The sequence below is a fragment of the Camelus dromedarius genome, chromosome X (assembly GCF_036321535.1).
Source record: "Camelus dromedarius isolate mCamDro1 chromosome X, mCamDro1.pat, whole genome shotgun sequence".
In the NCBI taxonomy this organism is placed as follows: Eukaryota; Metazoa; Chordata; class Mammalia; order Artiodactyla; family Camelidae; genus Camelus; species Camelus dromedarius.
The window spans coordinates 35,433,644-35,456,741 of record NC_087472.1 but is presented as its reverse complement, the minus strand read 5'-3'; positions in this window follow the sequence as shown (position 1 = coordinate 35,456,741).

Here is a 23,098-nt window from a genome sequence, read left to right as displayed (position 1 = left end):
AATCTTGAGTGAAAATTTCAGTGAACTGCCCAAGGATTCTCGGCAGACCCAAGAATGGCCACTTATCTCTGCCATTGTACATGAGAAAGACCATATTCTTACCTCACAGGGTCCACTCAACCTGATTTCTCTTTTTTTTTTCCTCTCTTATAGTTACACCTGAAAAAACAGGGCCCTTACTCAAGCTGAAAAATATAGCCCCAGAGAGCCACAAACCCTTCAATCTTCAGAGTGCAGAAGACCAAAGGACCAGATCTCCACTTCTATTTGGCCCTTTGAAACTCAAAGCCTGAAACATCCTGTTCTTTTGCCACTTCTGCTTCTTTACCAAACAGCTGGAGCTGCTCTAGTGGGGCAGAAGGATGAGTTCGAAAATACCCATTTTAAACTTTACATGTGGCTTGTCATCAACCTACAAGGAGAGCTTAAGCTAAAGCATGGCATTCTTCTCATTCCTTCTTTTCTAATTAACAACATATGATCTCCACTTCCTTCCCTCACTCCCTTTTCAGGAACTCCCCCACCCTCTTTCACTGTGCTAAAGGCCCAATGATACTGGAAGCTCAGGCCAGGGTGAGCCCATGGCTTACCTAGGTCGTGTCGTCTTCTCCAAGAGTCCCAAGTTACTCCTTTCTATGTACCAAGCTGCTTCCTGTTCAACAAATATTCAACTTCTTCCTGAAGAGACAAGTATAAGAGCATTTGTGGTTCTATGTCTTCTTGGGTTTGACAAATGATCCCTGTCCTAAAGCCCTCACACTGAGTATGGAGATCAAGCAAATGAGCAAGCAAGCTCTGAGCCAGCCCTTCCCAGAGTTGGTAGTTTTAACATCATCAGCCCAAACTTACATTTTCTGGCTCTCTCCCAAACTTCCAGCACTCCCACTTACTCCCTACTTGTTTGAGCTGTATGTTTTTAAAGCCCATTTCCCCCAACATGAAAGAGACAGACAGACAGACAGACAGACAGACAGACAGACAGACAGACAGAAATAGATACAGAGACAGAGACATAGTGACTCAGAGACACAGACAGTCACGTGCTTAACCCCCAAAATAGAGCCTGGTGGCATAATTCAATGAGGAGTTATTTGAGACCTTAAGGATCTTCTTCATGACCCACAGAGAACATGGCTTGGGTGACTAACTCCAAAACCTCTAATATGAGACCCACATTTCTTTGGGCTCCCATTTTATACTCACAAGGTCCCCTAAACTTCATCTTGGGAAAGAGTTTTTGTGCTTGGCTATAGACCTCCCACAGAGTCAATGCCTTGTAAGGGGCTGAGGAACAGCTATTCTTAAGTCATACTAAAATCCATTCTTAATGGATGCACCAAAAAAAAAAAATCATGGACAGAAATATGGCCTGAGGGTTCCCACACCTCAAGACCACCCTCGGAGCCCACAGGAGGAAGTAACCTGCCTCTATACATACACATGCCAAAAGCCTCTCCTATAGCATAGAAAGTCCACATGGGAAATCTCCTCCCAATGCCTGAAGGGGCCAATTGTCTCTGTTAAGTGTGTTAAAGTAACTAGGTTTTGCACCTTCTGAGATGTATCATGGTCTCCTGGGTTAAAAGGTGACACTCAGGTTGGTATGAACATCTGCAGAGGGGCTAGTGGCTAAAGAGACATGTATAGCCAGCTTTAACCCTGATGAATAGGTCAGTAGAGGAAAAAAAACATGGCATAGAGTTGACACAAGGAAGGAAAGGGGGAAATATCTCAATATATTCCACAGGACCTGAACAGCCATGCCTAGAGACCATGCACTAAAGCCCACTTCTACTCCACGTCCAAAAGTTGTTTACACTAGAGCTATTGTTTGCCATGCCTCATACTCTTTGGCTGGCAGTTGGTTTTAAAGTTTTGCTTATAGCAAACCATCTCATTTTTTCCCCTGCTGGGTACAGGATTTTATGTTGATGGTATTCTTCTTCTAGAGAATGTGAGATGGGAATTTTGTTGAAGATGAAGATTCTCAATGTGATGACGGGTAGACTTGAGACAAGACTCTCTACGACTAAGAGCTTCTCTCTTCTTCTTGTGCTATTGTTGGGAATACTGGTTCAAGGCTCTTACTCCTTAGAGCCCGTGTGAAACACGAAGTCCACAATGTGGTTCCTATAGCCAAATTTATTGTCATACCAGTAAATAAGCTTGATAACATGGTCACTGAGGACAATGCTGGTACAAGTAACAAAGACAGAGGAATAGGTATCACCGTTAAACTCACAAGAGACAACCTGGTCCTCTGTGTAGGCCAGAATGTCCTTCAAGGGGACTGTCAAGGCCTGACCATCTTCTTGATGTCACCATATTTGCCTGCTTTCTCCAGAATGCAGGTCAGATCTATGACAGACATGTTAGGGATAGAGACACAAATGCCAATGAAATTCCCATTCAACTTGGGAACGAACTTGCCCACAACCTTGGTGGTATCAATGTTTGCAGGGATGATGATCTGAGCTGCACCATAATCAACATGCCACAGTTTTCCAGAGGGATTATTCACATTTTTCAGGGTAGAATTAATGATGTGAACTGTGATCATGGATCTCTCTGTGATCCCTACATTTTCAAGGGTAAGTACCCTTGATCAAGGTGCCAAGAAGTTCATGGTACAGGAGGCAATGCTGGTAACCTTGAGGTAGTGATCATATTTCTCATGGTTCTCTTCCCTCACAGGCATAAGAACATCTGCAGAGGGGGAAAAGATAATAAACCTTCAACCCTCAAGTGAGGTCCAGTCTTCTCCAAGAGTGGGAAGAGGCCAGTGGACTCCACAGCATATTAGACACCAGCATCACCCCATTTGACGTCGTCAATATCTCACTCCTAAAAGATGGAGATGGGCTTCCTGTCATTGATAAGCTTCTCTTTCTTAGCCTTGGCAGTGCTGTTGAAATTTTCATAGGTGGAATCATACATGCAGTTGAGGTTGTCATAAATAGTGACAATACCTACTTTATCACAGATGAAAGCAGCCTACAGACCAGGCACTTAATAAAACCAAATTTGTTTATTCCAACCTTCACAATCCTGCTGCTGGAATGTGACCAGTACTGCCAAGAATGGTGCAGCTATGTATCATGCACACAGGAACAGACAGTGACCCATATCATTTTCAATGGTCAGATAACAGGTTGGGTTATGAGACTTCATTGCTCTCCAGTAGTTTACCAAATTTAGTTCATTGAACAAAGTTGTATTTCAGGCCATGATATCTCTCCTTCTATGCCCAGGTTGCTCAGCTTAGAAAGAAATAATCACACAACCACACTGGGGTTCCTATAAAAGCTTGATCTTGGAAGCTAGAACCACAACACTACCCAGAATCCCTCTATATTGCCTCGGTTAGTAACATTCACCATCCCTTTAATTGCCTATTCCAAACTTTAACCTCTCTTTTCAGACTCCTCTACCTCATCTACCCCTTACTCTTACAGTAGGTTGCTTTGCTGCCTCTGTAACTAAGATACTAGAGGCCATCTGGTAAGTAGAAGTATCCCAAACTTTCTGCCCTGACATGGTGACAAAAATATCTACATCTATACCCATCCTTGTCTACTTCTCTTCTACATGTGATCTGCATGTCACCCTTTCACATATGTTCTGAGATCTTCACTTACTTTCTGCTTACTCAAATCTACCTTTAATCTTTCCCAATCTCCTATTTCCATTTCCTCAGTATTTAAAGATGGCCAAGCCTTATTCTAATTACAGTAGAAAAAGAAACAACCCAAAACCCCTCAAAAACCTCTCCTTCAGCTATCATCTTGTGCATTTCATTATCTTACTGCAGTGTGAACTCCTCAATCCATTACAAACTGTTGCAATCTGCCTGAAACTATTTTAAGGTCCTCTCTTTTTTTTTTTTTTTAAAAAAAAACCACTTTACTGTGGTATGGTTCCTGTATGGTAAACTACACATATTTCAAATGTACAATTTGATGGATTTTGATAGATGTATGCACCAATGAAACCACTACCACTAAGGTCCTATCTTAATTGTTAAATTCAATTTACACATCTCAGTCACCACCTGACTTTATTTTCTGTGCCATTTGATACTGTTGGCCACTCCCTTCTACTTAAATCTGTGCCATTTGATACTGTTGGCCACTCCCTTCTACTTAAAACTTTCTTCTTTCTTGACTTCCATGGCAATATTCTTTCCTATTTTTTCTCCTACTATTAGTATCACTTTTTCTCAGTCTTCTCTGCAGGCTCCTCCTCCTCAACCAAACTTTTTAGTATAATTATTTCCCAAGATTCCATTCTCAAAACTTTTCTTTTGTCACTCCACTCACTTTCCTTGGATTAACTCATCCATGCCCACAACTTCAATGACCACCAACGTAATTAAAATTTCAAAAGTTGAATTACCAGGCAAGATTTCTACTCTGAGCTGAAAGTGCATATTTTCTATTGCCTACTAGACATATCCATTGGAAATCTATAGGTAACTCAAACTCAACATGTTCAAAAACTTGAATTAACTTTTTCCTTTCTCTCTCCAGTTCTGCTAATCTTTTAACTTTTCTATCTTACTATTCACTAGCTACTCAAGCCAGAAACATGGTTGGCATTATCAACAACTTCCTTTCTTTAATTATCCACATCCACTCATTCACGGAGCCATGCCAATTCTATTTTCTAAATGGTTCTCTTCGCCAACCCTCTTCTCCATAACTTTTATCATTATTACTCCCAACTGGTCTGTATGCATGTCTCCTCTTCTTCTAATGCATTCCTCAATAGTAGATAAAATGACCTTTCTAAAATTCTAATCTGACCATAATTTCCCCTTATTTCAAACACCTAATTGACATAATTTCCATTGTTTCTCTCTAACTTTCCAATTGAAATATCCCAGGAGTTTGGAAGTAGCCTGGTGCAAGTAGAAACTTTCTTTTCTTTTATTTTAAGAATTAATAGTCATTTAACATTCTACTCCATATTCTATCTGTCTTTATTTTAATATAAAATTATATATTTCTCTATATTTTCCTTAATTTATAAAAGTATTTGAATAAATTTGGTGCTTCAAGAAGACTAGTCATGGTTAGCTCAAGAATTCAAGTATGCTGTACATCATCTCCTACTGCAGTTTGAAAAGCTCAGGCCCTACAAGAGTAAGTCCAAACTCATTAGCAGATCAAGCCCCAGTGGTTCTCAATGAAGGTAAGGCGGGTATTCTTTTAGGAGTGTTTAGAAAAGTATATGTGTGGTGAAGTGTTTTTGATTATTACAATAACTAGGGAGGTACTTCTGGCATTTAATGGGCAGGGGACAAGAATACCAAACATTTTGCAAAGAGAAAGGTGATCTCACATGATGAACAACTGTCCTGCTGATACTTCCCATCTACCTCTCCAGCCTCATTTCTCACTCTGCACTCTCTTCATATTCCATCCTCCAGCCATAGCAAGTTATATACAGTTTATCTTAAAAGTCATGCAATTTTACATCTCCAAATCTTGACAGGGGTAGCTCCCTATACCTGGAATATTCTGCTTGACCTTCCATACCTCTTTTAGCAAGCCTTTCTTAATCTCAACCCACCCCTTCCCCTAGGTAGAATTGCCTGTTCTCTGGCACAATGATGCATGCATAGTAGACAATGAGTAAATGTTACTTATTTGTTGAATAAAGTAATTGCCAGTTAGTAGCATCTATTGATTAATTCATGTATAAACTCTTTCCAGAGTGAAAATTAGTCAGACTCTGCCCTCATTTGGGATCATTAAGGTGAGAGAAAAGGAAGAAGTAGAGTTGGAGCCCAAATGTACTGCAAGAAAAGAGCCATGGGTGAGGATGGGGGTTCTTGCATTTAGAGGCTCTAAGCCATCAGGCATGAGGGGCAATGGGTACACAACAGAAAGAAGGAATTAGAAAGAGAAGATAAGGGAGGGCAAGCGGGAAAATTGCATTACCTTTACAACCTGTCAATAGCCAGAACCTTTGCATAGATTTTTCTCCTGTACTGCCCCTGCCCCCGTCCCTGTCCCTTACAACCATTCCCATGGGCCCTGAGCTAGAGGGACTTCCATATTAGCTTCTACTTTATTATTTACTCATTTTTTAAGTTATAAAAACAGTTAATAAATACAAAAATCTTGATTTTTAAAACTGGCTTTAAAAAGACTATAAAGAAGGGTATAAAGTGAAAGAAATATCCAATCCATACTCCAAACTTCAGGCCCTGTCCTCAGAGGTGATTGCTGTTAATATCTTCTTCTGCCTATGCATACAGTTGTCTTTTTAATTAATTTTTTTTTACAAAAATGAGATCATACCGTACATACTGTAATTGTTAATTTTATGTGTTCATTTGAATTGGTCACGAGATGCCCAGATATTTGGTTAAACATTATTCTGGGTGTGTCTGTGAGGGTGTTTTGGGATGAGCCTAACATTTGAATGGGTAGTTTGAGTAAAGCAGATTGCCTTCCCTAGAGTGGGTGGCATCATCCAATCAACTGAAGGCTTAAATAGAAAAAAAAAAAAAAAAAAAAAAAAGGTTAACCTTCCTGCAAGTAAGAGGGAACTCCTCCTGCCTGACTGTTTGATCTGAGACATTGGTGTTTTCCTGCCTTTGGACTTGAACTGAAACATTGGCTCTTTTTGGATCTCAGCCTTTCCAGCATTTGGACTGGGACTTACACCATTGCCTTTCTTGGGTCTCTAGCTTGTTGGCTGCAGATCTTGGGACTTCTCAGGTTCTATAATCAACCAAGCCAATTCCTTATAATAAGTCTCTTTCTGTGTGTGTGTGTGTGTGTGTGTGTATACACACATATATATCCTATTAGTTCTGTTTCTCTGGAGAACCTTGACTAATACAAATACTATACTGCAACTTGCTTTCTAAAAATACCTTGGGCATGTTTCAAAGTAGTCAAACAAATTTACTCTATTATTTGTAACAGTGGCATGATATTCTATATTACAGATATACTATCATTTATTCAATTGGTTAATGGAAACTAATTTACTCCCAGTATTTTTTGTAATGAACCAATAATTTTGCAGTGAATATAGCTGTACACATACCTCTGCCAAATCGTACATCTCTAGTCTAAGTATCAGAAAAGAAGTTGCTGGATCAAATGGTACATGCATTTACAATTTTTATTCATATTGTCAAATTACTCTCCAAAAGGCAGTATATATATACTCCTATTAATGGAGTATGTGAGTGCCTATTACCCCACACCTTTATTACCACTGACTTTTATCAGCCTTTAAAAATTTTGCCATTATGATAGGTGAAAAATAATATCACATTGCCACCAACTTGCTCTCTATAAAAGCTTCACCAATTTAATTACACTCTTCCCAAATGACCCTAAACCTCTGGAACCATATCAGAAATTTCTTGGGAAAATTCTAATTTGAATCCACTCAAGATGAAGATCATGTTTGGTGGCAGGCACCATGAACCTATTCTTCTGGTTAACCAGTTGAGCCCCAGTGGGCTCTTCATTGACCTATTTATCAAGATTCCCTTAAAAAAAATACTTCCTGTGCAGAAGATAAGAACCTTATCACTCTTAAGAAAAAAAAAAATATATCACATGGTTTCAAAAGTGAAAACCAGAAAAGGAAATCACGTTACCAAATTAGATTGCTCACTCAAGAAGCAATTGCCTTTGAGAAAAAGCAGACCAGTCTGCAAGATCAAAACCATTCTTGCAAAAAGCAACTTGCCAAATGGAATAGTCATGCTCATTTTACTCACTGTAGCCCTGATTGAGAAATGTGGATAAAGGTACTTTGATTGACTAAAATATTCACATTAACTTTCAAGGCGAAATGTTACTATCTAGCTAATACGTTACCAAGTTCTAATGAAACAGAATCAAACAGAAAGTGTCCAGTGCCCCATATATTTAGTAAGTTGTAAAAGAGCATGACTAGGTCAATTGAATCATTTCTCTGATACTGAGAAAATGGCATGGCTGCAATAACATAGTTGTATTTTAAAGGTCACCTGGAACAAGCTACTGATAAATCACACCTGACAGCCCCACAACAAATCAATGATAACTAAGCAAGCTTAACTTTCAAACAAATAAACAGATGGATGGAAGAGGAGTCATTAAATACAGTCTTCTTGGAAGCCAACATTGGAGGCTGTGCATTCTCTGCTGGTCTTTTGGCTTTAGGGTTGACAACTGATGGCAGTGCTTAAGGTAAAGGAAGATGTCATTATTCTCCCAGGCACCACATTAGAAACATATCACTTAACATCTGCCTTATCCCCATAGTCTATCAATTACCTAATCTATTCTTTCAAAATGTCTCCTGCCTCTGTCCATCAACCTCCATAGCTTCCTCCATCAGCTTTAATCTAAGTGAAAGTTTTTCTTCATTCATGATTAATAGTTCTATTTGAAATGTCCAAGTCATCCTAGACACTGCTCCAAAGAGTCAGGTATACACTGAATCCTATTTTAAAGAGGATATTGGAATGATCATTTCATTTCCCAGACAAGTGACTTTGCAGTTCCCCAAAGTAGAGAAAGTCAAGTGTCTCTGCAGTGACCTGTGTATGTATGAGATGACTTGGTTTCCTGGGCAGATAGATTACCATACAGTGACTCAGTGTCTGACCAGGAAGCTACCCTTGTTGACAGGGTCAGTCATTCCTCTGGTCCCTAGGACTCAAGTTATCAGAGAGCACATCACTGAATTTACCAAAATAGAACTTAGAAAGACAATTCCTTTCTATGTCACTGTGGCATCTGTCCAAGCTTACTTCAATTAGTGCTTACATTTAGTTGATCAACAAATAAGTGTACAGTACCTGGGAGAAAAGCGCTGTGCTAGGTACAGTAGACTAGTACAAAGTATAAGATGTAGTTTTGGAATAGTCTATTGAGAAGGCAAACCTTACATGAGGCTGGTTGAGCTGGCTTCATGGAGTTATGAGGATTTGGCATGGAAAGGAACTAGAGAGGTGAAGGGGAATGAAGGCATTTAGGTCAGTCCAGAATTTTATTCCTTTTGGTCTGAAGCCTTCATGAGACTCACAGAATAAAGTACATATAGTGTGCTCTTAAAAATAAACTATCAAGATCAAAACTGAAGTTAGAAGGCTTTTTGAGTTTAAGTTTAGGAAACATTTTCCAGTTGTTTTCATAAAAGGAATTGTCAATCCAATAATATAGTTGGATTGATAATAGTGTCTAAAATAGCTTTAGTTCTGATTTTTTAATAATTTGCAGAAATAAAGAATCTAGTGGTTATGAAACTGCCTGGGTCAAAACTAAGTCATTTATATCTTCCAGCATTATTCTAAAGTTAACATTAGTTAAAATGATCACCCAACTCCCACCAAAATTTCCAGTATGCTTACTGGTAACTAGAATCCATGAGCTCAAAGGAGTGATGGGACTTTTTTTTTAGTTCAGAAGCTGATGCACTGGATTAGAGGAGCAGATGGAATCTGCCATCTCTAATGGCAACAGGTATAGCTTGGGAGCAGGATGTTACAAAGGCTTGTTGATGCCCATGCAAGGCAAGATTGACCAGGGAAACAAGTCTATACTCTCCCCCCAGATATCCACCTAACCTCTCCTACTGTAATAGAATCTATATAATAATGTCTATTTTATTTTAGCCTGTATAATACAGGCTATCATTAATAGTGTCTACAGTAGTTTTAGTGCTGATTTTTTAATGATGCCACTTCCTCAGAGAGGCCTTCCCTGGCTCTTCCTATATAAAATGACACCCTCTGTCACTGTCTATCCTCTCATCCTATTTCATAATTATTTGAATTTATACTCATTGTCTCTTTAATGGACTCTTTGCTTACTGATACATATTCAGCTTCTAGAACAATGAGGTCAATAAATATTTGTTGAATGGATGAATGTCATAACATTTGAAAAAAGCTATATAAATCCCAAATAGGCAATTGGACATCATTGTTTAAACCAATGATCTCATTTAGGTTACTGCTTGTTTAGAAATGGTTTATGATTTGGGAAGGCATAAAGGCACCCCTTTCTACCTACACAGTCTCACTCCAGTTCCACCCTTTTCCATGAAACCTTTTTTCTCAGGTAACTCCATTCCTTTTCAGACCTCTAAATATGTGCAGCTTAATGTGTAACTGCCCTTGTTTCATGTGTATAGAATTTATTTGTAAGTTCTTTGAGAATGAGGATGATAGTCTTTTTTATCCTATGTTTTCTATCATGCTCAGCACAGCACAGGGCACATAGTAGGCACTCAAAAAAATTGTGCCACTTGTCGATTGATTCCAGGTGGGGAAATTGGCAAGCATAAGCTGTTGGAAGTAAGCTTGTTTTCTTTTTTCTAAGACAATCCAATAATCAACTGGTGTTAAAGAAATTATTCATAAGTCCTAGCAAATCATTTTAACTATAAAGGTAAATTTGATCCAGCAGTGTCCCTTGGGTACTCTTCACACTTGCTAATGAATAACTTAGGGGCCTAAAAAAATGAATTACAGGGCCTAGCCTTTGGTAGGGAGAGTTGTCAAATGAACATATTAATTTTTCCATCTGCTTCTGCCCTAGGCTATGTGGGTTACAGTGCCATAGGCAGCCTGCAAAGATTGCTTCATGCCTTGCCCTTTCCAGATTTCTTCTTCTAAAAGATGAATGTTGCATTCTTTCTGGAGTATGAAGATACTAGAATTCAAGTTGATTTCTGGAAACAGTAAATTCTCCAGCCCCAGTCTTGGGTTAAGAACACCGTGGTGTTTGTTGGGGTTTTTTCCCCACCAATTTCAATGGCTTTTGGAGCCCCAAACCCCAGCAAGAGACCGCTTCATCCTAGAATATTCTAGTGTGATTTGGGAAATGAGGTCCTTCCTAAACTCTTCTGAGATGACTACTGGCTCCCATGGTACCTTGTGCCAAGCCTACATATCCTACCCAGAAGCTGTATTTCTACATCTTGGGTTGTAGAAGGTTTCCTTCTCAGGGATGGTGCCCTGCTGGTGGTACTGGCCAGTCATGTGGCTCTTCAGTGCTGCACCTGACCTAAAGTAGACTACAGGCTCATTTCCATACCATTTAAGATGTTATCTGCTTGCTCCTCATTTCATCTCAAAATGTACCTGCATCTATTAGCCTCTTGCTCTTTTGCTGCTGAACTGAGTTGAGATATGGATTTCCCTTAGTCAGTTTGCTTTTAATTGCAACATTTGTTACAGCTGGTGATAGAGACCAGCCTCAGCATTCCTACCAGGGTGCTATCTCTCTTCAAGGACAGTAACTCATGTTATTTTTGGAGTTGTGAGAGTCTATTTGATTTTGCTTTTTAAAAATCAAAAAGTTAAAATTATTTAAAAATTATTTTTTAATTTATTAAATTTTTTGTGTTAAAATTAACATATAATATTATGTTTTAGGTGTACAACATAGTGATTCAATATTTTTATACATTCTGAAATGATCACCACAATAAGACCAGTTACCATCCATTACCATACAAAGTTGTTGCAATATTACTGACTATATTCACTATGCTATTAACTTACATACTTATGGCTTATTCATTGTATGACTGAAAGTTTTTACCTCTTAATTCCCTTCACCTATTTCATCTTTTCTTCCCTACCCCCCACCCCCTAGTTTGTTCTTTGTATCTATGAATCTGTTTCTGTTTTGTTTTGTTTTTCAGATTCCACACATAAGGGAAATCATATGGTATTTGTCTTTCTCTGTCTGACTTATTTTATTTAGCATAATACCCTCCAGGTCCATTCACATTACTGCAAATGGCAAGATTTCATTCATTTTATGCCCGAGTAATATTCCATTGTGTATCTGTGTGTGTGTGGTAGTATGTGTATATGTCACATTTTTTTTATCATTTATCTATTAATGAACACTGATTTTTCAACAACTCTCCTTCCTTTGTCTCCTCTTAGGAAGAGACAACTTTTGGCAGACGTTAACAACAGCATAAGTCAGTGGGTCTAGTGTCTAATTCTGAGGCTTAACTATGGTTCTTCAACTGAGTTGTGATCTGAGAAAAATCACTTGTCTCATTTGGATGACAACTTCATTTATGAAATGAGGGGGTTGGACTAACTAGATCAGTGTTTCCTAAACCTTGCTGCATCTCAGACTCACAGGGCAGAAGCAGCAGTGAGAATTAAAAATACTGATTCTAAGGTCTTACCCCAGACCTACTGAATTAGAATACATCAGGGTGGGCACCTATACTTTTTTTAAAAGCATCACCAGTAAGTCTGATATATATATACAGAGGTAAGACTGAATCATGGTTCCTCAAACTTTAATATGCATACAAATCACCTGGGGAAGTTGTTAAAATGCCTGCCCTTCGTGATTCAATAGGTCTGGGCTGAGGCCTGAGTTTCTGCTTTTCTAACAAGTTTCAGAGTGATGCCCATGTTGAACTTTGAGTAGCAAGAGGCTAGAACTTTGATGGTTCTTAGCTGGGGATGACTTTGCCCGTCTGCCCAGGTAGTGTTGCCAGATAAAACAAATTTGCTAAATCTGGCAATCCTATCCCCAGGGGACATTAGGCAATGTCTGGAGACATTTTTGGTTGTCACAGCTGAGGATGAGGAGCTGCTACTGGGACCTAGCAGGCAGAGGCCAAGAATGCTTCTCAGGATCCTGCAATGCACAGGACAGCCTCATCCTCCAAGTAAAGAATAATCTGGCCTAAAACATCAATAGTGTCAAAGTTGAGAACCCTGGGCTAGATGATCTAATTTAAGGTTTCTTCAAATCCTTACATTACTGTATAAGATTCTGATATATAATTACAATAAAGTCATATATTTTGATCAATAATCAATGGTTACTAAATCAGAATTTTCTTCCCTAGCTAAAACACCTTATCACAACAGGAACTTTTCCAACAAAACTTCCAAGATTTATTTATGTTTTATTTCTCCAGGAATAACAATTGAGCACTGATAGTAGAAGAAATGCTGTCAATGCTGAAAGACCTTCAGTAATCAACCCAATCATAAACCCTCTCAGTCCACAGATGGAGAAATCAAGGCCCACAGAAGGGAAGTGTCCAGCCCAAGCTGTGTTGTTTTAAGGAAATTCTCAACATATCTGAGACTGTTGGGATAATTAATTGTTTATAAAATGTCAATAGTACTACCTGCTTTTAATTGGCAAACATTCTCATAATAAACTGGATAAGGAGATTCATTCTCCCCTCATTTGAAGATCACTACCATCCCCACTCCCGCTTCTGGCTTCTATTTCTATCTACATATTGAGAGTGATTTTTCTACAAAGCTAAGTTTACCTTATTCACTCAATACAGTCATTCTGATAGGGCAAGCTTTGGAAGAATTCACTTTGGCTTGTAGTAGTAATGAAAAATAAATATTCATTGAGGATTTACAATTGCTGGACATTGTTATAAGGGCTTTACATGGGCTAACTAATCTTACCAACCCTTATTTCAAAGTTGAGGAAACTGAGGAACAAAAAAGTTGTCACCTGCCCAAGGCTTAACAGTCAGTGGTGGAGTCAGGACTTAAGCCTAACAGGTGGATGCTAGAGTCCATGCTATTTAGCCATCAAAACAGACTGCCTCTCAGGGCTTGCAATTTTACTAAGAACTAGGAGCTCCTTGAAGGAAGGGGACATGCCACTTGCCTTCATATCCCCTGAGCTCAACATTATAATTGGGATATAGTTGGAGCTCCATATCCGTAGGTTGTATGAGTGAATGCTAAGATTTGGTGCTCTTGGCAAAGAAACCCACAGGCAGGTGAAATGGTTTTCTGCTTATTTCCCTTTCCACAGGCATTAGAAAGACTTTGCCTAATATTCTTGGCTTCCCACTCTGTTGCCTGAATAATTATAGTTTTTCTTTTCTGAGACAATTGGTGTTCAATTCAGGGAGGTACAGTGAGGATAGCCAGGTCTGTGAGGAGCTATTCGTCTGTCCTAGATAAAGGGTTAGCAGGTGGGAATGCTCCAAAGCAAGGCCAAGGGGTTCAGCCTAGATTCTGCACCTGGACGGCTGCTACCTCCACCTCCCACTGCCTTTGATGCCCTTTCTAGGCTGGCAGCTGCCAAACCCAGACTTAAGCAGATGAGCCTATAAGCACAGCAGGAAGATCCCTTTCTTCAAGAAAGGATGTAAGAAGAGTTCTGTCAAGACTCAGCTGAGATACTCCTCCCTCCCTTTATGGAGACAGATTGGCTTTATGGAACGATCATACACTGAAATCCAACAGACCTGGGGTCTCACTCTGGTTCTGCTACTTACTACCTGAGTAACTTGACCTCTATTAGCCTCAGTTTTCCTGTACTGCATGGAATTGTGAGGAAGATTCCAAGTTAACTTTCTTATCACATGGAATGCCTTCAACCAATGTTACTTCTCTCTCTTCCAGCAGTTCCAGGACTCCCCTTTGCTCTGAGTCTTGTGGAAAGAGTATGATTTCCCAGGCTGCAGGCCATCTAGAGCTTGTCAGCCCAGAGTTGTTCATAGCCCTTTATTTCCTTTACTCTTCCCTTAGAGCAGTAGAATTGCAAAGTGGTATCTAAAAGTTGATCCTGTGATGTTGCAACCCAGGAAAATCCCCAAGAGTCAAAGAATACCAAGGATAGCAATGGCCAGCTAACTGCTGAAATGTGGCATCATGGTGAGTTGGTATAAAAAGAAATTGTGTATAAAAAAAAGAAGCAGAACTCATCTACAAAAGAAACAGGTTCATAAACAATCATGGTTACCAGGGAAAGGGGATGGGAAGGGATAAATTTGGGAGTTTGAGATTTGCAAATGTTAACCACTATATATAAAAATAGATAAAAAACAAATTTCTTCTGTATAGCAGAGGGAACCCTATTCAATATAGTGTAATAACCTTTAATGGAAAAGAATATGGAAATGAATATATGTATATATATGCATGACAGGAGCATTATGCTGTACACCAGAAATTGATACATTGTAATTGATTATACTTCAATTACAAAAAAAAAAATAGAAGCAGACTCATAGATATGGAGAACAAACTAGTGGTTACCAGTGGAGAGAGGGAAGGGGGAAGGGCAATATAGGTGTAGGGGATTGAGCTACAAACTGTTAGATTTAAAATAAGCTACAAGGATCTATTGCACAATACAGGGACAATAGCAAATATTTTATAATAGCTATAAATGAAATGTAACCTTTAAAAGTTGTGAATCACTATATTGTACACCCGTAACTTATATAATATTATGTATCAACCATACTTCAATAAAAAATGTAAAAAAAAAAGAAATTGTATAAGTCAAAAAACAAATTGTGTAAGTCTGCAGACATGCTGGTATTCTGTACAAGAGGATTTGCTACCTCAAGATAGTTACTAGTTCTACCTTGGCAACTGGGAGATGATAGAAGAGCAAAGAAGAAGGCCTCAGTAATAGAATTCTGCAATCCAGAGGTAAATTATATCCCAAGAATGCAGTCATTTTGAGCCACTATTGTTTCTGTAGACAGAAAAAGTACCACCAGGAGGTAGAAGCTGGTTCATATATGGATACAGAAAAGCCACCCCAGCCATGCTTTCCCCTCTACATATGATAGAATTTCACCTAGTTCACAGATGTTCTCGTGTCAAGCATTTGCTATCAATAACTTTTAAAAGCCAAGATTTCTGGACTATATGTGAGTTACATTTGTAAATACTGTGATCTGGAAAAAGAACCATAGACTTTGGGCTACAACAGGAAAGCTAGGAACAATAGCCAGAAGAGCAGGGTCTTCCCAATTTAACAAGAATATACCTCATCTTTACAGGGCAATTTACAAGAGGAAACCCTTAAGAAACACTTGACTTGTGCCTTATAATAACATACTTGTCCTGAGCTTTTGGCCCAGATCTGCCACTAACAAGCTTGGAGACACTGGGAAATACACTTTTCCAGGCCTCAGTTTTCAAAGTTGTTAAAGGAGGACTGAAGTAGACAACATTCTTCTAGCACACAGACTGGAAGATTCTATGGGAGTGCCAGAGAGAGAACTGGATATTGACTTTATTTTTGGAAGGCAGGCCGGGACCTCGTCTTCTCCTTTGGAATCTAACGTAGGCAGAGTATCAATAGACACTTTTCTGTTCTTCCAGTTCTATCAATATGTGACTGACTCAGTTTAAGGACGGGAGTATGGGGGAGGGAGAGGCAGAGAGCAATGCCTGTGGGCTGAGACTATACCATGTGTTTTGTATTTGCTCAGCTTTACATGTGGCCTAAAGCCTGTTTGTTCTGTGCCTGTATTGTTTCAACTTCCATCCATTTCATTGGTTCTATAAATTGGCTTTAACCCAATTCTCTCTGTTTTGGTCATTAAATTTCAAATTGGTTCCTGGCTTTGTGTACAATCCCTGTCTTTCTTTAATAATGGAATCGATCTCACTCCCCAAAACGATGGTTGGAAACGTGAAAGCAGGCTAGTTACTGTTCCCTTCATTGTATTCAGTTTCCTATCACTTACCTTCCTTTGGATTTGCTCTTTACAGCAGTGTCCAGCATATTGGGCCTCAGATTCCTCTCTGATGAGCTGAGTCCTCATCCGTGGGAGGAGGCTGGATAATCCACGGCTCCTTGGGAATATGTTGTTAGGATGGCCACAGCAAACAGGCCTAAAATGAGAAACTGAATCAAAGCAGTCTAGTCCTAGTCCAGTGAAGCTATTCAGCTGATAAAAGGCTCTTGATGTTTGCCAAGAGCTGAAAGGGTTCCCCCTTACCTGAACATAGAAGGAAGCTGTATCTGACACAATGGCAATTAATCCTACCCAGGGATGTGCTGGTAAATACTTAACAACTGGCCCTGTGAGGAGTTGGAGGAAGCCCTGATTTACCATGTCTGCCAATTTCCGCAGTGAAAATACTCCCACCATGGTTGATTGCAAGCTAACAGCATGACATCATTAAATGTGGACTTGGAAAAAGATGAACACAACTGGCTTTTCAGAGCAGTGCAAGCAAACTCCAGCACACCACCCACTGCATCTGTATGATGAACCCACACAGCCTGAAGCTGCCAGACCTGGGGTCCCTGGGGCTGGCAAGGATTGGGGAGGAGAGAGTAGTGCTTACCTACTGTCCTGCTTCTCCAACCTGCTCCTTGGGAAAGATAAATCAGGGAGTCGGAAAAGAGAGTGACTGCAGAAATAAGCAGGGACCACTGCAGGGAGCTTTGACTGTCCTACCTGAATTGCATCCTTATAGTCTTGGCAGATGCTCATCTGGTGACCTGGAGGAGCAAAAACAGAGTTCATAGCCTGCCTGGATGGTGGAGAAAACTTCCTTTTAGAACTTGCATGCCTTTTTCCATATGGAAGGGAGAAAGAAAGGGAACATTAAATCAGTTTTTGTTCTTCAGCCAACTGTGTTTTGCCTACAAAATGATATAGATCCACCTCTGTCATGGGAAAGTGAAGAGTAAACTTTAGTGTCAAAGAAGCAGCTCTCTACACTTCATGGAACGTGGGGTCTGGACTCCACTGTAACACAACCAACCTGAGCAAAGGATGATCATCTTGGCAGCACTTTAGACTACTGCAAAATGAACACTGTAGCTTTAGTCACACTTCTCTAGACTCTGCTTCTTTTGTCTTGGCCAAAACAGAGACAAGCGTCCATGATCTAGTTGGTTGTGAAATGAAAATATTTGGCATTATGTGTAGTATCTGAACCACAAGGGCAGCCCCAGGTTTAGAACATTAAACCCTAAAGCTGGAAGGACCATGGAGAACAAAACGTTTTGATGCAGCTTTCTCACATCTCAAGGAATATTAAAGTTTAACACCACCATAACAAAACTAACCTGAACAAAGGGCAGCTATCTTGGCAAAGGTTTAGAATGTTGCAAAATGCACACTGTATCTCCACTTTAGACACACTTTCCTGGACAACTCACCTGGTAGATACCATTATTGGTTGTCCCCTTTTCAGCCTTGGCCAATACAGAGAAGGGCATTTATGGTAGAGTGGATTGACCATAGGATAAAGGTATTTGGCACAATAGCTGACATCAACATGTTAAGTTTGGGAAGCTAATGTTAAGGCTGGAGGGACGCTTGATTAAAACAACTGACTATGGTTGTAGCACTATAATTGAGTGTAAAATGTCATATACTTAAAAATCCCTAGGAGGAAAACCCAGGGACATCATGTTCCTTCCAACATGTTTTGATTTTTTCCCTATGATTTAGCACAGCGTAAGTTTCATTCCTGGGTCCCCCAAAACCTTTTAAAGAAGACTCCCTTCTTGTTTAAGTCTTTAGAAAGGAACTTGCAACATATGGTGATGGAGACGCCTTTCTTGGTGCCTAAAGAGCTCAGAGACATGTGGTTCAACACAAATGCCTAAAAACTAATTGTACCAAGGGACCAGTCACCTAATTGATTGACAGTTAATCTGATCCACTTCTTTGGCTACCCCAAACGTGGGTTGATTATTTGATGAACACTCTCAAGTTTATTTAGCTGTGTGACTATCCAACCACTTGTTAGTAAAGAATCCTTTATCCCTGAAGAGGGAATTGTAAATGTTGAATACTGTGGTTGTCAATCATGGGCTCATTTACTTGCCTCTTTGAATGATAATACAAATTCATTTGAAACACACACACACACACAAAAAGAATCCCCAAATGGCTTCTCAAAATTGTCTTATAGATAATAGCTAAAATTTATTGAGTGCTTGCTATGTGTCAAGCTTTGCTTTAAGTGTTTTACATGTAATATAAAATCCTCCCAACAACCTTCTGGTGAAGGTACTACTATTATCACATTTTATAGATGAAGATACTGAAACACAGAGAGGTAAATTATCTTGCCCAAGGTCACAGAGCTGGTAGGTGGTAGAGCTAGGATTCAAACTTTGGCAAGTAAGAGTCCTTACCTAGCCACTTTACTAATGTAATCTTATCATAGGCACAGAGTTTAATTAAAACATTAAAATTCTCCTAAGCTTGAAGTCCTCCATAGTGGCACCATACTGTCCTCCATAGAGGCTACACCACAGATAGACAACAAGACCTCCTGTATAGTACAGGGAACTATATTCAGTTTCTTATAATAACCTATAATGGAAAAGAATCTGAAAAGAAAAAATATATCTGTATGTATATGTAACTGAATCACTCTGCTGTACACCTGAAACTAACATTGTAAATCAACTACACTTCAATAAAATTTGTTTTAAAAAACGTCAAGAGAATTTGATAGAAAATTCTGGAGCCATGAGTAAGCTTTTCAAAAGTAAGTTATTACAGGGAATCCAAGGTGTTACTGTTTCTGTCTTTCACAGATCTTATGAAAAAGATTTGCTTTTGCTGGCTGTATGTTTTGTTGTTTGAGCCCCATTGTTCTCCTTTTAGTCTCTTCAGGAGGAAAATCCTTAGAAGTTAGAGTTGAAAAATGTCCAGCAGAGCAGTCAACTCCTTGCTTATTCAAGCAGGATTGTTCTCCATGACACACCCCATGTGTTTTTATTTAATGTTTCCAATCTTCTGAACAGAGTACACTTCTTCCCCTGAATACTTTGTTAGGAATTTTCTCCAAATCCTTTCTTTCTTCTGAACAGTCTATATGTTACATTGGCTTGTAATCTTCCAGACAGAACTGTGAAGCACTGAGCAAGTATTTTTTCAAGGCTCTACCCATGCCCATTCCTTAGCACCACCACTACAGTTACAGGGTGCTAAAATTTATATGCAACATGAAGAAAGAAAAGGCCACAGTTCTCAGGAAACACTATAATTTGGGCTGTTCTGGGGGAAGAGGGAAGCCCCTAGTAACTGGGACTGTACATGGTTATTATTGTACAAACTAGGGAGAAGTGAGAGGAAATCCACACTGCAGGTGAAAGACAGTAAGAGGCTCAAGGAGAAAGTAAATATTCTACAACTCTTCCTTATCTCCTTTTGTGCTAGAAAGATTCATGGCTCCATGAATGATCTGAAGTAGGGTCCCTACATAAGTTATCATCTAAATCAAGATGTTCTTTAGAGTACTCTTTGCTGAATAAAGACAACAGGTGTAAATTGAACTGTTCTGGGCAAACTGGAAAAGCTGGCTTCCCTATCCTGGAGGTAAAGCTCTCTAAAACTTGATGGCATAGATTCATGGTAGAGGACTCTACTGTAGGCCCATGTTGGACATCACAGAGTGCCCCACAGTTGCCCAGGACAGCACAAGGAGATGAGACAGCTCCCTGGGCCATGCATCCAGCCAGGGCATCAGCTGGGGGTTTTGTGTTCATATTTGTACAGTATCTTCTCAGATGAAATTGCCCTGCTGATTGCACAAAGGAAGAACAATTAGCACATTAATTAATTAGAATCTTGTTTTTTAATTCTGCTATGAAGACTAATCTTTTGTTAATTTGAATGAGATCCTAAGCTTACCCTAAGCTTTAATTATAGTGTTTTTATTTTAAAATATTGGCTGGCCCTGCTCCGATACTAGAGTGCTTAAATTTAAATACTCCAAGGGTAATTTAAACACATGATAATTTACTGACGAGTACTAATGACCCAAAGGAATTCCACATTGTTTAGTTCAAACAAATGATTAAGATGATAACAGACCATAAATTATGCTGATCACATTTTAAAATTCTTGTCCAGGGAGTGTGAGTACCTGTAAATGGGTGTGTGTCTGTTTGTGGTTGTCTCTGAACTGTCATGAGAGACTACAGAATAAGGGTATTGGAGACTTGCAGCTTTTCAGGGAGCCTGCCCTTGTTTTGAGTTCCTGCTCTATTATAAGCCATACTACCTTCATGACTCTTGGCAAGTTACTATCGCCTCTGAGCTTTAGTTCCCCATTTGTAAAATGAGATTAATAATACCCCTCTCAGAGAAGTGTTTGTGAGGATTAATGAGCCAGCATATGTAAAGTGCTGGGCAAATAGTACACTCCTGATAAATGGTAGCTATTATAATTTACATAGATATCTTATTTGTAGTTGTATATTCTTGTGTGTGCCTCCATGTTTATATTTTCCAGGTATCCATATTTGACTTTGAATCCATGTACTTACCTGGGTATATAGATGTATATTTCAGTATTTGCTGGTATGTATTTCTCTCTGTGTCTATGTTAATGCAGAAGTCTTGGTATGCAGCTAGATCTATGCATATATTGAGTGAGAGTCTGTGTGTATGAAGGAGGTGTGCCATATCTGCATGAAGAAATGTGTATCATTGTGCTTTCTGTAGTTGATGATCTCAAACTAGGCTGTGAAGACCACCTAGGCATGACTTTTCCATTTCCAGCAAATACTTTCAATTATTTGGCCTTGATTTCATCCTCATTTAGGTGGCCCAGGTAGTGGAGGTGGTTTGGTTGTGTTCCCTCCTTTTATGGATTTGTGAGTATGTGTGTGTGTGTTTGTTAGAGCCAACAACTCCTTAGCCAACAATTAGCTACTTCCTTTCTCCTGCTTCCTTTTATTTTTCCTGCTCTCAAGTAACTCCTCCCTTCCCTTTTTTTCACTGTGTACAGACTTACTGACTTTTTACCCTCATTAACATTGGCAGGGAGGTGAGGGAAGGAGGGGACATCTGAAGCAGGTGGGACAGCAGTCTTCAGCTCTGAAACAAATTGTGAACCTGTTCAATGTGAACTCAAATTTGGGCCCCTGTTTTTTTGACAGGCAGATTAGCATAGAAAAGGAAGAACGTCCAGGTGGGAGAATCACCAAAGACAAATTGAGAGGTGGGTACTCACCTTTGTGGTATGATCTTACAATAACCATGAAGTCCCCTCCACCTGTTTCTCACACTGCCCTGCCACAGCACCTGAAAACCCACCATTAGGTCCTGTGCATGGTGAGGCTTCTCCACATGCTGCAAATACAGCTTTGTGGCCAGTTTTGTGGCACCCCTGTAATATGAAAGTGTACCAAGGTTCTGTCCCACTGGGTGAACCCATATTCTCAAAAGTTCTAAAGAGTCTGGGGAATCTTCAGGACCATTCTGCTGGAATTTAAATTGTCACTGAGGAGAGGGAGGCATTAAGGACAAACAATCCTCACCTTCCTCTTTCTGCCTTTCCCTAATTTCAAGTCAACAGCTCATTATCAAGCATCGACCACATGAAGTCCTTAGATTGGGGGTGGGGACCAGGCACAAAAATACCACCTCTTCCTCTCTCCTCTCCACCTTGCAGTCTTTACCCTATGCCCTCCTCATTGCTGCGGGGAGCAAAGAAGATCAGATAGACCAATGTTAAACTATTTTGGTTATCCTTTCCCACAAGTTTTGGAATTTTAAAACAGGGCCTGGGGACAGCTTCGTGCACTCCTTCCCACATTTAAGCAGTGCCTCTACATTCTGAAATTAATCTCTCTGCCCCTTGCTGGAGCCAGTCTCCCATTTCTTCCACAGTGGAGACCATCTATTTGGTAGAGAGGAAGCATTCTGATTAAACTAACTTGATTTAAGGTGTGAATGCTATCTTGCTTGATGCATTTATTTTCCAAAATAAATGCACATTTTGCAGGGGAGCTTATTAAAAATAACTCTCAAATGGTAGGAGTTTAACAGAAATTTGGGGCCTTCAAGGCTATCTGAACCTCTCAAGATACAGCATATAAGTAATTAATGTTTTCCTCTCAATACTCATAAAATTCTTATATTCACCCAATTCTTCTGGTGCTCACTTTTCTCTTCAACAAGCCACACAGCAAACAAAACAAAACAAAACAAAAACAAAACAAACAATAAAAAAAAACAAGCCTCATAGCCATGCTGTCATGATGCAACATGGCATAGGATTTCTCTTGACATAAGGGCTTCTAGGCTCCATAGAAGGGTTTGGATCACCCTGGGGGTGTGGTAGGAAATCATCCTTATTCTATCCACAGCCACTACACTGAACCCAGAGACTCCCATAGTAGAAGTCTAACCTAGTCTCACATACCCCCATGTAATTGTTGAACCCATTCCCTCAAATGTTTAAACATCTCCTTCTTCTTCCTCTCTTCTTCCAACTTCTACTTTTTCAGAAATAGTTAAGAATCAAATTCTACTTGGTGATCTACAAAGGGAGCTACATCACTGTGGGACCTACCTTATGAAAGGTAAGACT